This window comes from Crocodylus siamensis, chromosome 3 (assembly GCF_052110815.1).
Source record: "Crocodylus siamensis isolate JL-2025a chromosome 3, ASM5211081v1, whole genome shotgun sequence".
Lineage (NCBI taxonomy): Eukaryota > Metazoa > Chordata > Crocodylia > Crocodylidae > Crocodylus > Crocodylus siamensis.
The window spans coordinates 131,242,715-131,254,915 of NC_143397.1; the positions used below are offsets into that span (position 1 = coordinate 131,242,715).

The window sequence follows — 12,201 nt, forward strand, 5'->3', positions numbered from 1 at the left end:
AGCCATCATTGTGGAACTGCTTCTGCACTTAGAAGAAGGAAGTCTCTCTCAAATGCATTTTTGATCATGGCCCATGGTTCAGTGATGACCCATGAGTACCCTAGTCCTTTCTCCCCTGAATTGGGAGAGAAAAGAAACTCGTTGGGAAAAAAAGAGGGCACCTGTCTGCATTGGTAGTTGCCTGCCACGGCAGACAAGATAGATTTATTTCTGTCGCAAAAGCTATCCTTGCAGTTGCTTGATGCTCTCACTATAGGTTTTGCACAGTTTGTTCAAATACACAACAAGCTGTAGGTAAATAGGAGATGGTCTAAAATTCATAGGGATCTTAAATATTGCAGATATGTTCTGTTCCCATGTCCCTTGATGCAGTGAAGAGAATTTGGCTGTATATGACCCACAGAATAATTTTACATCGTTGAGGAAGGAAATGTACCAAAAAATATCCCAGTGACACTATGTTTTAGAAAAGAAGATTGTAAAAGAGAGAGAAAATTTAAAAAATCCTAAAGTCAAAAGGGAAGATATAATAAAATTCTTAGATCTGATGTGGGTGTTGCTTACAGGGACAATAACGGAGCCTGAGAAGGCATGCATACCATTCAATACAGAAAGAAATAAACCAACAACACGTCTAAATGGCAGGGGTCAGGAGGTTATTCTAGCCAAACAGAGATCCTTCAGAAAGAACATAAACTATAGCAGGCAATATGTAAGGAGGAAATTAGGAGGAGTAAAATGGAAGTTGAAGGTGTAACAGAGAGCCCAGGCCCCTATGTGTCTGTGCCCCTCTCCGGCACCAAGCCTAGGCTCTCTGTTACTTTAACAGAAAGACAGCCCAGCCAGGGAGCACTGCAGGGCAGGCATGCAGCAGCTGCCAGTTGCCAGGGCTATAAGGCAAATGAAGCAGTTAGCAGACACCTGCAAGTGGTCTGCTGATCGGATGGAGGCAGGACCCTGGGAACATAGATGCCCAAGGCTGGAGCTAGCAAGGGAGTCTCTCCTTGGAAGCTGCCAGGGGAAGGAGCTCCTGCCCAGGAGAGCCACCCAGGGATGCTTGACTGTCTGCTTTGCTGCCTGTAGGTATAGTGAGGCCCCGCGAGTTCACCAGGTACTCCGGCTGGGAGGCACGCTATACTAGGGGTAAAGATTTGGCCTCTTAAAGGCAAAGAGGGCTGTTTCCATTGCTATTATTATGTTATAGCCATATAATCTGGGGGTTTATGTTTATGTTGCTGTTTCTACCAGAGGTTTGGGATGGGGCTGTAAGGGGTGGTTAAGGAGGTGCCCACCGAGCACATAACCACCTTGAGCCCTGCCAGGGCAGGCTCAAGCCTCTAATGAGTACTGAGCCCAGAGTGGGCATAGTACAAGGCACAGACTCAGGGGCCTAGGGCTCAGCACCAAGGAGGGGTGCAGACCAGGGACTTGGGGCCCCATGACCCAAAAGGGTAAATGAGAGATAGAGCCTCAGAGCCATGTCTGATAGCCTTGTCTAGAAGGCCTAGCTAAAGGGGCAGAGGCTGAAGCCCCACACCCATGAGGCATGGGGCATGGTGTGGGGGAGGATGGATTTGCAGCCATGCAATTAGCCCTTAAGGCTTGAGGTGCCCTTTGGTGGCACAGTTATGGAGTGAGGCCCAGCAAGAGGCCTAAGGACCAGTGAAGCCTGGAGAGGGGCCTGGGCACAGACAAAGACTGGCGGGGTCCAGTTGAACTGAGGCCATACAAAGGCCTTTGGGCAGCCTTCCCATTTATATTTCCATCAGAGCATGGCAGGTGAGACAGGAAAGCACCCTAAGGGCAGAGTGGGTCACAGTCATGGAGCCTGCAGGGGGCATCACAGCCACCCCTGGGACACTGACATATTACAGAAGGGCAAATGGATAAAGGTATTAAAAGCAAGAAGCTCTTAGAACATATCAGAAGCAGGAATCCTGCAAAAAAAAATCTTTTGGACACTAGGGGTTAAAAGAAGCAATTAAAATTATTAATTATTAAAATCCCTTAGCCCGGGAAGTCTGCTGCTTCCTGGGGGCCCACATCCGGGACATTGCGGAGAGGATTCCTAAGCTCCTCCAGCCCACAGACCACTATCCCATGCTCCTTATTCATGTGGGCACCAATGACACGGCTTGGAGCACTCCCAGCTGGGTCATAAGGTGCTACAGGGATTTGGGAGCTGGGTCTGGGGGTACAGGTGATATTCTCTCTGATCCTCCCAGTCTCGGGGTATGGGCTGAGGAGGGAGAGGAGGATCCACGTAGTTGACCAAAGACTGCAGTGCTGGTGTCATAGGGAAGGCTTTGGCTTCCATGACCACAGCCCGCTCTTTGGCGAGAGAGGCAGTGAGCTGCTGGGAAGAGATGGCCTCCACCTCTCTCCCCTGGGGAGGAGGCTCTTCTCAGCCAGGCTGACTGACCTGCTCCACCAGGCTTTAAACTAAGCCTGCTGGGGGACAGGGGGACTACCGCCACTGCTGGCCCACTGAGCAACCCTTGCAAAGCAAGCAGGCCAAGGCATTTAAGGGAGCCCACCCCTACCCCATCCCTGGTACAATCTGTGGGCAAGGCAAGAGCCTCCAAGGGGACACTTGCCTACCTGTACACAAATGCCAAGAGCTTGGGGAATAAACAGGAGAAGCTCGTCCGTCTGCTTAATGCAAATAATTATGACATCACAGGGATAACAGAAACCTCGTGGGACTCCACCCATGATTGGCACAGATGGCTATCCCTTGTACAGGAGAGATCAAGTAGATAAAAGGGGTGGGGGTGTTGCTCGCTATGTTAAGGAAAGCTACGTGTCCCTGCAAGCTGATGTTGGTAACCAGGGTGGACAATTGGAGACCCTCTAGGTTAAAATCCGTGGGGAACATGGCACAGGGGACACAACGGTGGGAGTCTACTACAGACCTCCCACCCAAAGTCAAGAGCTTGACCAGGAGTTTGCCCGGGAACTGGCTGAGGCCGCATGCTCCAGGACCATGGTTGTCATAGGAGATTTCAAATACCCAGACATCTCGTCGGAGGATCACTCAGCAAAATCCAAGTGGTCACAAAGCTTCCTATCATGCATGGATGACCTCTACCTGACTCAAGAAGTCTACGGGCCAATGAGAGGTAAAGCACTGCTTGACCTGGTACTGGCTACTGGGGATGACCTAATCGGCAACCTAGTGATCGATGGGAAGCTGGGTGACTGCAACCATAAGCTGATCACCTTCACCATCCGCCGTAAAGCTGGCAAGTCAGTCAGCAACACGGAAGTCAGCAGGCTTGTCAGTGAGGCCCTAAGGGACCACAAACCCAGGGAGAGGGAAGTTCAAGAAGAGTGGTTGCTCCTCAAGGGAGCGATCCTCAGTGCCCAAGATAAGTCTATTCCATCTCAGAGGAAAGGCAGCAAGAGGGCATAGCAGCCCCCCTGGCTCTCCAGGGATCTAGAAGAGGTCCTGAAGCTAAAAAGAAAGGCCTAAAAAGGATGGAGGATGGGACTCACCTCCAAGGAGGATTATTCTGCACTGGTCTGGTCCTGCAGGGAGCAAACCAGGAAAGCCAAAGCTGCAACTGAACTCCAACTAGCTTCGAGTATTAAGGACAATAAAAAGTCCTTTTTCAGATATGTGGGGAGCCAGAGGAAAAGCAAGGGCAACATTGGACCCCTGCTGAACCAGATGGGGCAACTGACAACTGACGCCCAGGAAAAAGCCAACCTATTAAATGGGTACTTTGCGTCAGTCTTTCATCAGTCCCATGGCCCATGCTCACCACGGGACATGGCGGTCCAGGTGAGAGAGATCCCCTGCCCTCCATTAATGCTGACCTTGAGAAGCTGAATATCTTCAAGCCAGCTGGCCCTGACAATCTACCCCCCAGGGTACTCAAGGAGCTGGCGAGCATCATAGCCCAGCCCCTGGCACGGATCTTTGAAAACTCCTGGCGCTCTGGTGTAGTGCCCAAAGACCGGAAGAAGGCCAATGTGGTGCCTATCTTCAAGAAAGGGAGGAAAGTGGATCCAGCAAATTATAGGCCCATCAGCCTGACTTCTATCCCAGGGAAGATCCTAGAAAAGTGTATTAAGGAGGCCATCCTTAATGGACTGGCCGACGCCAACATCCTAAGAGATAGCCAGCATGGGTTTGTTGTGGGTAGGTCTTGTTTTACCAATCGCATTTCCTTCTACTGAGTATATGGCTCAGTAACAATGTTGCTGTAGGGCAACGTGTAGATGCGCCCCGTATGTGCTATATGGTTTTAGATCGTTAAAGGTTTGCATTTGGACTAGATATTAGAGCTGTGCTATCACTGAAAAGCGAGGCTTGTTTCCAAATAACAGAATTTGTTGACCTGGTCCTGCTTAAGGAGACAGAATCATTGTTTGACTCTTAACTGCAGCTTTGACTTCATAACGAGTGTGGATGCAGAAGGAGAATGTATTTGTTTCCAAAATCCCCAGAAGTAATCTAGTAACTCAGTCCACCTCTTACTGTAGTGGAAATATGAGTAAGACTTTTGCAATAGACAAGCCTCACACCTACAGATAGATCCCATTGAAATAACTGGGGCTATTTACAAGAGTGAAGGAATTAATAAAATATGCAGCCAGATCAAGACCATATCTGCTTTTTAAGTGAAAGGAATGTGCCTTTAAATTTTCTCTCTGTTCTCGGAAGGCATTTCTTCATCTTCCTGCTGCTAATAATCTCTGTAAAAGCTTGGTCATCCCTGTCAGATGTAACAATCTGCTTATCACAAATTGCCAGTGAGCTTTTATTTATTTCACAAGTTAGAAAGTTGACAGTATTGCATAAGCACCATAGGCATGAATATTTGATAAGCAGAATTCCCATAAGTGTAACAAATCTGATATATTGCTGGAAACCATTAGATATTTTGTTTACTCCATAAATGTACATTTTTAGAAATCTATTGAGAGCTACTGTCCAAAGAGATTTGAATCTGGGTATTTATTATGGAGCTAAATTTTGAATATAAATGATATGCTTCCCTAGGAGTCTTATCAACATTTACATCCACAGTGCTTATTCCTGGATTTAATGAGCTCTCATGTATCAGCACTACTCTTGCTGCTTACTATTATGCGATGAATTGCAGCTGCTTTTCTGCATATGTTCCACTGGGATGTGTTTGTAAGTGTCATGAATGTACCTGTTCTGATCCACCAATATTTTTAATAGATTGCATCCTTTAAAAATGTATTTTATATTATGACAGATAGTAAATACATGTTGTTAGAATTTTTAACTTCACTAAAACTTTAGTTGCTTTGGCTGTATGCAAGAAGATCTTCAATCCTCCCTGGATATGTAAGTAGACTGCATAGCACTTCACTAACTCTCCTTTAATGCAGAGCTGATTTATTTGTGCTGAAAAGTACCCAAATGTGGGAGCATAGTAATGTTACCTGTTTTCACTGGTATACATCACCAGTTCTCAGTCTGGAATTTGGATTTATTTACATCTTTTATAAATGTTCAGTATGATTTGGATTCACAAAGTTTTACCATAATTCTTATTAATTTGTTAAAAATAGCAGATAAAAAGTACTCGTCATTCACAGTTATGACCAGAGTTCAGCTCCATCTTTGATACCTAACGGAAAATTGCCACACACACATCCCTACCACCAATTATCTCCAATGAGGAGAGGCTATTGAAAACCCATGCATTTGGGTAGCTCAGCTGAAGTTATTGGGTGCTAAACTTTTTTGAAAACCTGGCCGTGCATGAAATCATCTTGCACATTTTGTGGTGAAAAACTAGGAATAACAATGGATGCACACACAGAATCCAGCTGCTGATGGAACCCTAATTTTTATAGGTATCTGTCAATTAAAAAAATATAGACATAATGAGCACCCTCAGGGGATTTACGTATTTAAAAGTAACCTCATTATTCCTATACAGTATGTACGGATATTCACACTTCTTGATTTGGAAAAGCCAGGCTCCTTAATTCATATTAATAGTTTTTCCTCTGTGCTTTTTTTCCCTAGGCTTAAAAAAAAAAAAAAAGAACAGTGATCTGCATCTACCTGCCTTGAAGTGTATTGCCAGAAGAGAGAATATGCTCCTTCAACCAGATCTTTTATATCTGTAGATCAACAAATTTCTACCATGCTGGTCAGAAATTCTTGAACCCACATGTACTACCTTGAATACTTCTATTGATTTCATTGGGACTCTTCATGAAAGTAAGCATTACATTTAATGCTCCATGTTTGTGGGATTGGGACCATAGCCAAATAAAGAAGTAAGTAATGGCTTAAAATGTAATGTTTACACCTTCATTTTTTTTTAAATAAGGCTCAGGCAGTGAGGTAACTATTAGATCTAATTTACCATGGCCTGCATCTTATCTTTATATGAATACAAAGAATGACATTCTGATAGGGTATCACAAAAGGCAGGACAATCAGTGGTGAATCAGAAACCCTCTTCCCAGATCTAATCTCACAGGTTGTTCATCATCTATGTAAAAACATGAGGAAATAAGCCCATGGAAAGAACAAGAGGCAAAAACAAAAGCACTAGGAAGATCAACTGCTTTTGGTTTTAGTCTTAAAACAAGTCACTCACCCAGCCCACTAGTAATTTGTTTTTTATACGTACTTTGTAGGTGCATCCTAGAGGGAGTACTGCTGAACAGTTTGCTTCCCAGCCCTGTAATATATGCTTTTATCTTGGAAGACAATCTCAGCCTCTTACTACCTCTTAGGCTAGGGACAGACATTACATACAAACCAGTTTAAGTGATCAGAAACTGGTTTAAACCTGTAACAGAACAGATGTTCGGTGCACATAAACCAGTTTGAAAATGGCTGAAACCAGTTTGAGATAAACCTGGTTGAATGTAATATATCAGACTTAACTGATTTGGGTCAAACCGGTTTATGAAATGTCTGTCCCAGGCCTCTTGCTGGTTTAAATTAAACCAGACTCCTCCAGTATCCCAGCATACCCTTTGGGCTGGGCAGGGCTCTCTGCTCCAAGGCTGGAGCTTAGCAGAGACTGAAGGTCCATGCTGTGGGAGCTGAGACAAAGACAGAATCAACAGTAGCTGGTAATGGTCCTCTGTTTTCTTAATGGGATGATAAACACTGAGTTGGGTGGAGGTGATAAACACTGTGTTATCAATTCCCTGCTTGGCTGGTCAGGAGTGGGGAACCCCTCCCTAATCAGAGCGTGAACAGGGGTGCCGGGGTATGTTCCAGGTTTTCAGCCCTATCAGGGGCAGGCTCCAGCTGAGGGGGCCAGGGTCTGAGCCCCAGCAGGGACAAAACAGGGCCAGAAATTGAGGGATAGAGATTGCCATAGTAAAGCTGAACCCTTTCTCCCCACCACGAGGAAGGGTGGCCATTAAGACATGGCCAGTAACTGGGAGCTGAGATCTTGATCAGTGGATCAAGGTGGAAGGTGCATCCAGAGGGAAAGACTGTGATAGCTGAAGTCCCAACAAGCCCTCAGAAGCCTATTGGAGTATTCCCTTGAAAGGGAAGCACTGCGAAAGAGCAAAGGCCCCAGCCTGGTCAAATGGACCAGGTTACCCACAAGCCCTCCCCCCAGCAACAAACAATGAGTCGTGGCACAAGAGGAGGCTGAGAGGGGATCTGGTGGCTGTCTATAAACTGTCCAAGGGAGACCAGCAGGCAGAGTCCCTGTTCCCCTGAGCACTACCGGGAATAACAAGGAACAATAGCCATAAGCTGCCAGAGAGCAGATTTAGGCTGGATATCAGGAGGCACTACTTCACAGTCAGGGCGGCTAGTATCTGGAACCAACTTCCAAGGGAAGTAGTCCTCACTCCTACCCTAGGGGTCTTTAAGAGGAGGCTAGATAGACACCTTGCCAGAGTCGTCTGATCCCAGTACTCTTTCCTGCCTGTGGCAGGGGGTCGGACTTGATGATCTGCTCAGGTCACTTCCAACCCTACTAACTATGAAACTATGAACTATGGCAGGCAAGAGATGGGAGGTGAAGTGGGACCAGGAAGGAACAGACAAGTGGGCAGACAGACCCCTGTGTGTCCTACAGCAGGGAAGAGCAGTGTAGGGTCTGCAGGTGTGCCTGTAATTATGGTAATGTTCTCAGAGGTGGAACACACAAATAGCTTTCCTTTTTGTAACAGATAGTGAGAATGTAGTAATTAACATACTGCAGTACCATGTACTGCAACTAACAGTGAAATCCATCCTATATTGCATTACAGGCAGTCCTCAACTTAAGACATTTCGAGTTACAACGAATGGCACTTACGGCATTTATAAATTGACAGCCTGTTTCAACCTTCTGACATCAGTTTCAACTTTATGACACTTGATCCCACGCCACACCACACCACACCAGTGAACAAGTTCGCTGAGTCTCTCATCTCCCTGGAGAACATGTGTCCAAACTTCCTTGGACACTTTCTTTAAGAAAGCAGACAAGACTCCAAAAAAACCTTCAGCCAAGGCCCCTGAGAAGACTCCAGCAAAGAACCCTTCAAAAATCCAACCAAGAGCCTTTAAAAAAGTCCAGCAAAGTTGCCTCAAGGAAGTCCTTCCAAATTGATATGATTGCTATTTACAAGATGAATACATTAATGTAGCTATATTACTCATCTATTATAGATTGAGTACAAAATTCTGGGTTATTTTTGGTGAAAATAGGGTATCGGGCCTTGGTTCAGGAACCAATCCCCCATTTATAACAATTTTTCCTATGGGAAAAATGGTTCTGAGTTACAACATTTTGACTTGATGCGGTTTTCAGGAACCAATTGTGTTGCAAGTCCGAGCACTGCCTGGATTCTTACTCATATGCCACATCTTGTGAGGTTATGATTTCACATATGGAACAGTAGTAAGGCACCCACCATAGAGAAGACAACTCAGGGGAATGAGGAGAAAATGACATATGGCCTCCGAAAATGAGAGGCAACTTTGCATTGCTATATTAGTCATCATTACAAATACCTCATATTAGGATGGAACAACAAACCCAGGCTTAACAAGCAGAGACAATGGCTGCCTTCTTACAGTGGTCTATAATTTTGCCTACCTAGGGGAAAATTCAGCCGAGCAAGTTTGTCAGTTTAGAGAGCCTAAACTGCAGTCCCCTTCCTGCAATCCCCTCAATGTTAATATTATAAATCAACAAATTCTAGTCTTAGGACTCCCTAGATCAAACTCTAGTGTAATTTATATTTATACGCAACTTACATTGGTATAAACTGTAGAACTGTTGATTTCAGAGGAGTTACTTCACACATATACCTGCATTGCTGAATGTGGAAGGCAGTGCTAGGTAGGACCAATGCAGTCAGTATTTCTTTACCCTCCCTTGGACTCACTGTACCATGCCTTCACTTCTTGGAATGGGTGTAATTTTGCCTTGCAAGGAGATAACTGAAGCTGTAGAAAGATGCAAGTAAAAGCAGCACCTCCCTGTAAGAGTTTCAGGTTGTATTACCAGCTCTACCACTGATCCGTGGTATGATCCTAGACAAATCATGTCATCCTCTGTTCTGCTCCCATCTTTTATCTACCTTCTCTGTACACTATAATTTTGTCAGGGTGAGGACTTTCTTTTTACTATGTGTATGTACAGTGTCTAATACACAAAGCTCCAGTTCTAGTCAGGGCATCTTACTGCAATACACATCATGCCCTGACTGACAGCTTCACTTGGCAGTGCCATGTGAGTATAGAGCAGGTGGTAATTTCTCAAAACCCTTAATAAGCCAAGGGAATCAGAACTCATGGCAGGGGTGATATCTTTTATAAGACCAAATAGATATTTGCAAAAAAAAGTATTTATTTGCAAGCTTTTGGGCACAGTCACCCTTCCTCAGGCATAGGAGAATGCAAATATTGTAAAATTTCTACTACGTGGAAATGAAAACTTCATATTTCACTGGAGAGTTGAAGGTGCTGTAAGATCTCCTGTGCCAGTGCAGCAATAATGGTCTGTGTGACTGGGCCAGGGTTGATTAATGACTTCTCTTTTGTTGGGGCTGGTCTGCCATGGCTTGGTGTGATGGAAGAAGGAAAAGTAAATTCCCTAATGAAAGACTGTAGCAGAAATCACCCAGACAAGCTGGTAAAAGTGAAATCATTTTAATTGGTGCACCCTGTGCAATAGCTCTGTGCTGAGCCCAGCCATGCGCTTATCCCTTACCTGCTTCCCAGCAGCTCCTGCTTCTAAAGTTTAGTCCTTATCTTTTCCTCTTCTAGATCCCTCTTCCCCAGAGCGTTTTCTTGTCCTACAGGCCACCCAGGTAAGTGTCCCTGTCTTACCTCTCTGGTTAGGACTCTGCTGTGGTTGTACCATCACCCAGTGAAATCACTTCCCTCATAGCTCTCTCTGGCATTCAGGACAGTTTCCGAGAGACCGCACTGCCGTGGTTGTGCTCTCACCCAGCTGGCTCCAGTTCTCCACGTCTTTCTTGGGTGTTCCCAGCTGCTTCAGAGAGGCTGTCCTGCCGTGGTTGTATCCTCACGCAGAACGATCTACTTCTCTGTGGCTTTTCTTCGGCGTTCCAGGTAGCCTCAGAGCTGCTTGCCTCTTGTCTGGACACGTCTTCTCTCCATGTGCCTCAGGGGGCAGTGAGTAGCCCCCACTGCTATCTTTTTATGGCTGCCGGGTGCTGGTTCCCCTAAATCCTGTCTGGTGTGTGAATTCTCCAAGCTATGTTTAGTAAGTGATTATCCCTGCCCTGTCCCTGACCCTATCCCTCCCCCGACTCCCTGAGGAGAGCCTGCCATGACGGAAAAGGAACAGGGTCATCGCTCTAGCCATCTCTAGCTCTGTTACAGTCTGCTCCTAAAACAAGATCAGTTTGCTGTTCTTCTTAAGCAGCTTTCTGTCAAGGCCTGGTTTCCTTTCCAGAGCAAAAAATAAATATGAATGAATCTAGTAAAATTCTTCAGGGTAGTTTTACAGTAGTATATACAGGGCTGTGGGCTAATTCCAGGCAGTCATTACCAAGAGAGTTAAAAACATCAGGCCTTTTATTGGCCTGCTCTTGTGACACAAGTTAAACCGAGGGGCACCAAGAATTTCCCCCAAGGCCAAGTAGACCCCACATAAAATATTTTAACTTTATAGGTATATACACCCTTTAAGACAACACTGAGCACTGCCTCTGAGTAATAATTTAATGAGGACCTGTTTTCCAGGTACACAGCAGCTCCGTGCTAATGGGCAACTAAGCTTTGTTCTTTTGATTTTTGAAAGGCTTATTGCTATGTTCCCATGTAAACAAAATCAGTACAGCTTGCTGCTTCATTCTGCTACACAGTCATTTCCCTTGATACTTTTAAACTGCTTGGAACAGATCTTATTCACATTTCACTGGTGACAGTATGGAGTAGCTCCTCTAACTTCACCTTGGTTGTACCAGAAATTGTGGTGTACCTGAAAGAAGCTACTCTTTTCTTTCTTCTGCTTTGAATTCCATCCAAAGTTGCCAGCTTAATGCCTCTTGTTTTGTAGCTGCTGTTATAAAAAAAATCCCAAAAAACAAACCTCTCTTCTGTCTTTTAGGTTGCACATGCTGAAAAAAAATAATTTCTCTCCCAGTTCCCACACAGCTCCTAAACTAAGCATCTGAAGCAGCTAATCAGCTAACTCTCCTCAAAACACTCCTCGAACAGATCACAGATCATTGCTTTGCATTCAGCCACCCACCAGTCCCCAGAGACATTACTTGGCTGCTTACAATGTAAACTACCATTCATGTGTAAGTTCTCTTGAACTCTATGTTGACTGAAGAGGAAGTGAACAAAAGGTGTCTGGTATGAAACGGCAAGTTAAATGGAATTGCCACTACAAACATTTGACTTCAAATGTTTATAAAATGAGACCACTTATGTTAATTTCTGTCACTTGTTTATCGATGTCCTTGCTCATAATCAGGATATTAAGTATCCTAAGTCTGAGGAGATACCAGACTCTGGCTCTGGCTTTATAGGCATATTCTAGTTGCAGATCCCCTATCTACCACCCCTCTGAGACCTTTTGTTCCAACTTCCTAGGCCCTGAAATTAATCAGGAAGCCTAACAGGATCTGGTGCTTAGTTGCTACCACCACATGATACGCTTAAAGAGATTTTTTCCTGATTTGCGATTGAGCTAAATGAGATCAAGTACCAGGCCAAAATGTAAAATATTGTCCCAAAGATGACCTGTATCATAC

The 12,201-nt window shown here is 45.0% G+C and overlaps 1 long non-coding RNA gene across 1 annotated transcript; it reads left to right on the forward strand.

Annotated features, from left to right (window-relative positions):
• Window positions 1-6,027: 6,027 nt before the first annotated feature.
• On the forward strand, window positions 6,028-10,879 carry LOC149868817 (uncharacterized). Its single transcript, XR_016441034.1, has 3 exons — window positions 6,028-6,273; window positions 10,238-10,281; window positions 10,379-10,879. It is a non-coding gene; the product is annotated as an uncharacterized LOC149868817 (long non-coding RNA).
• Window positions 10,880-12,201: the final 1,322 nt, after the last annotated feature.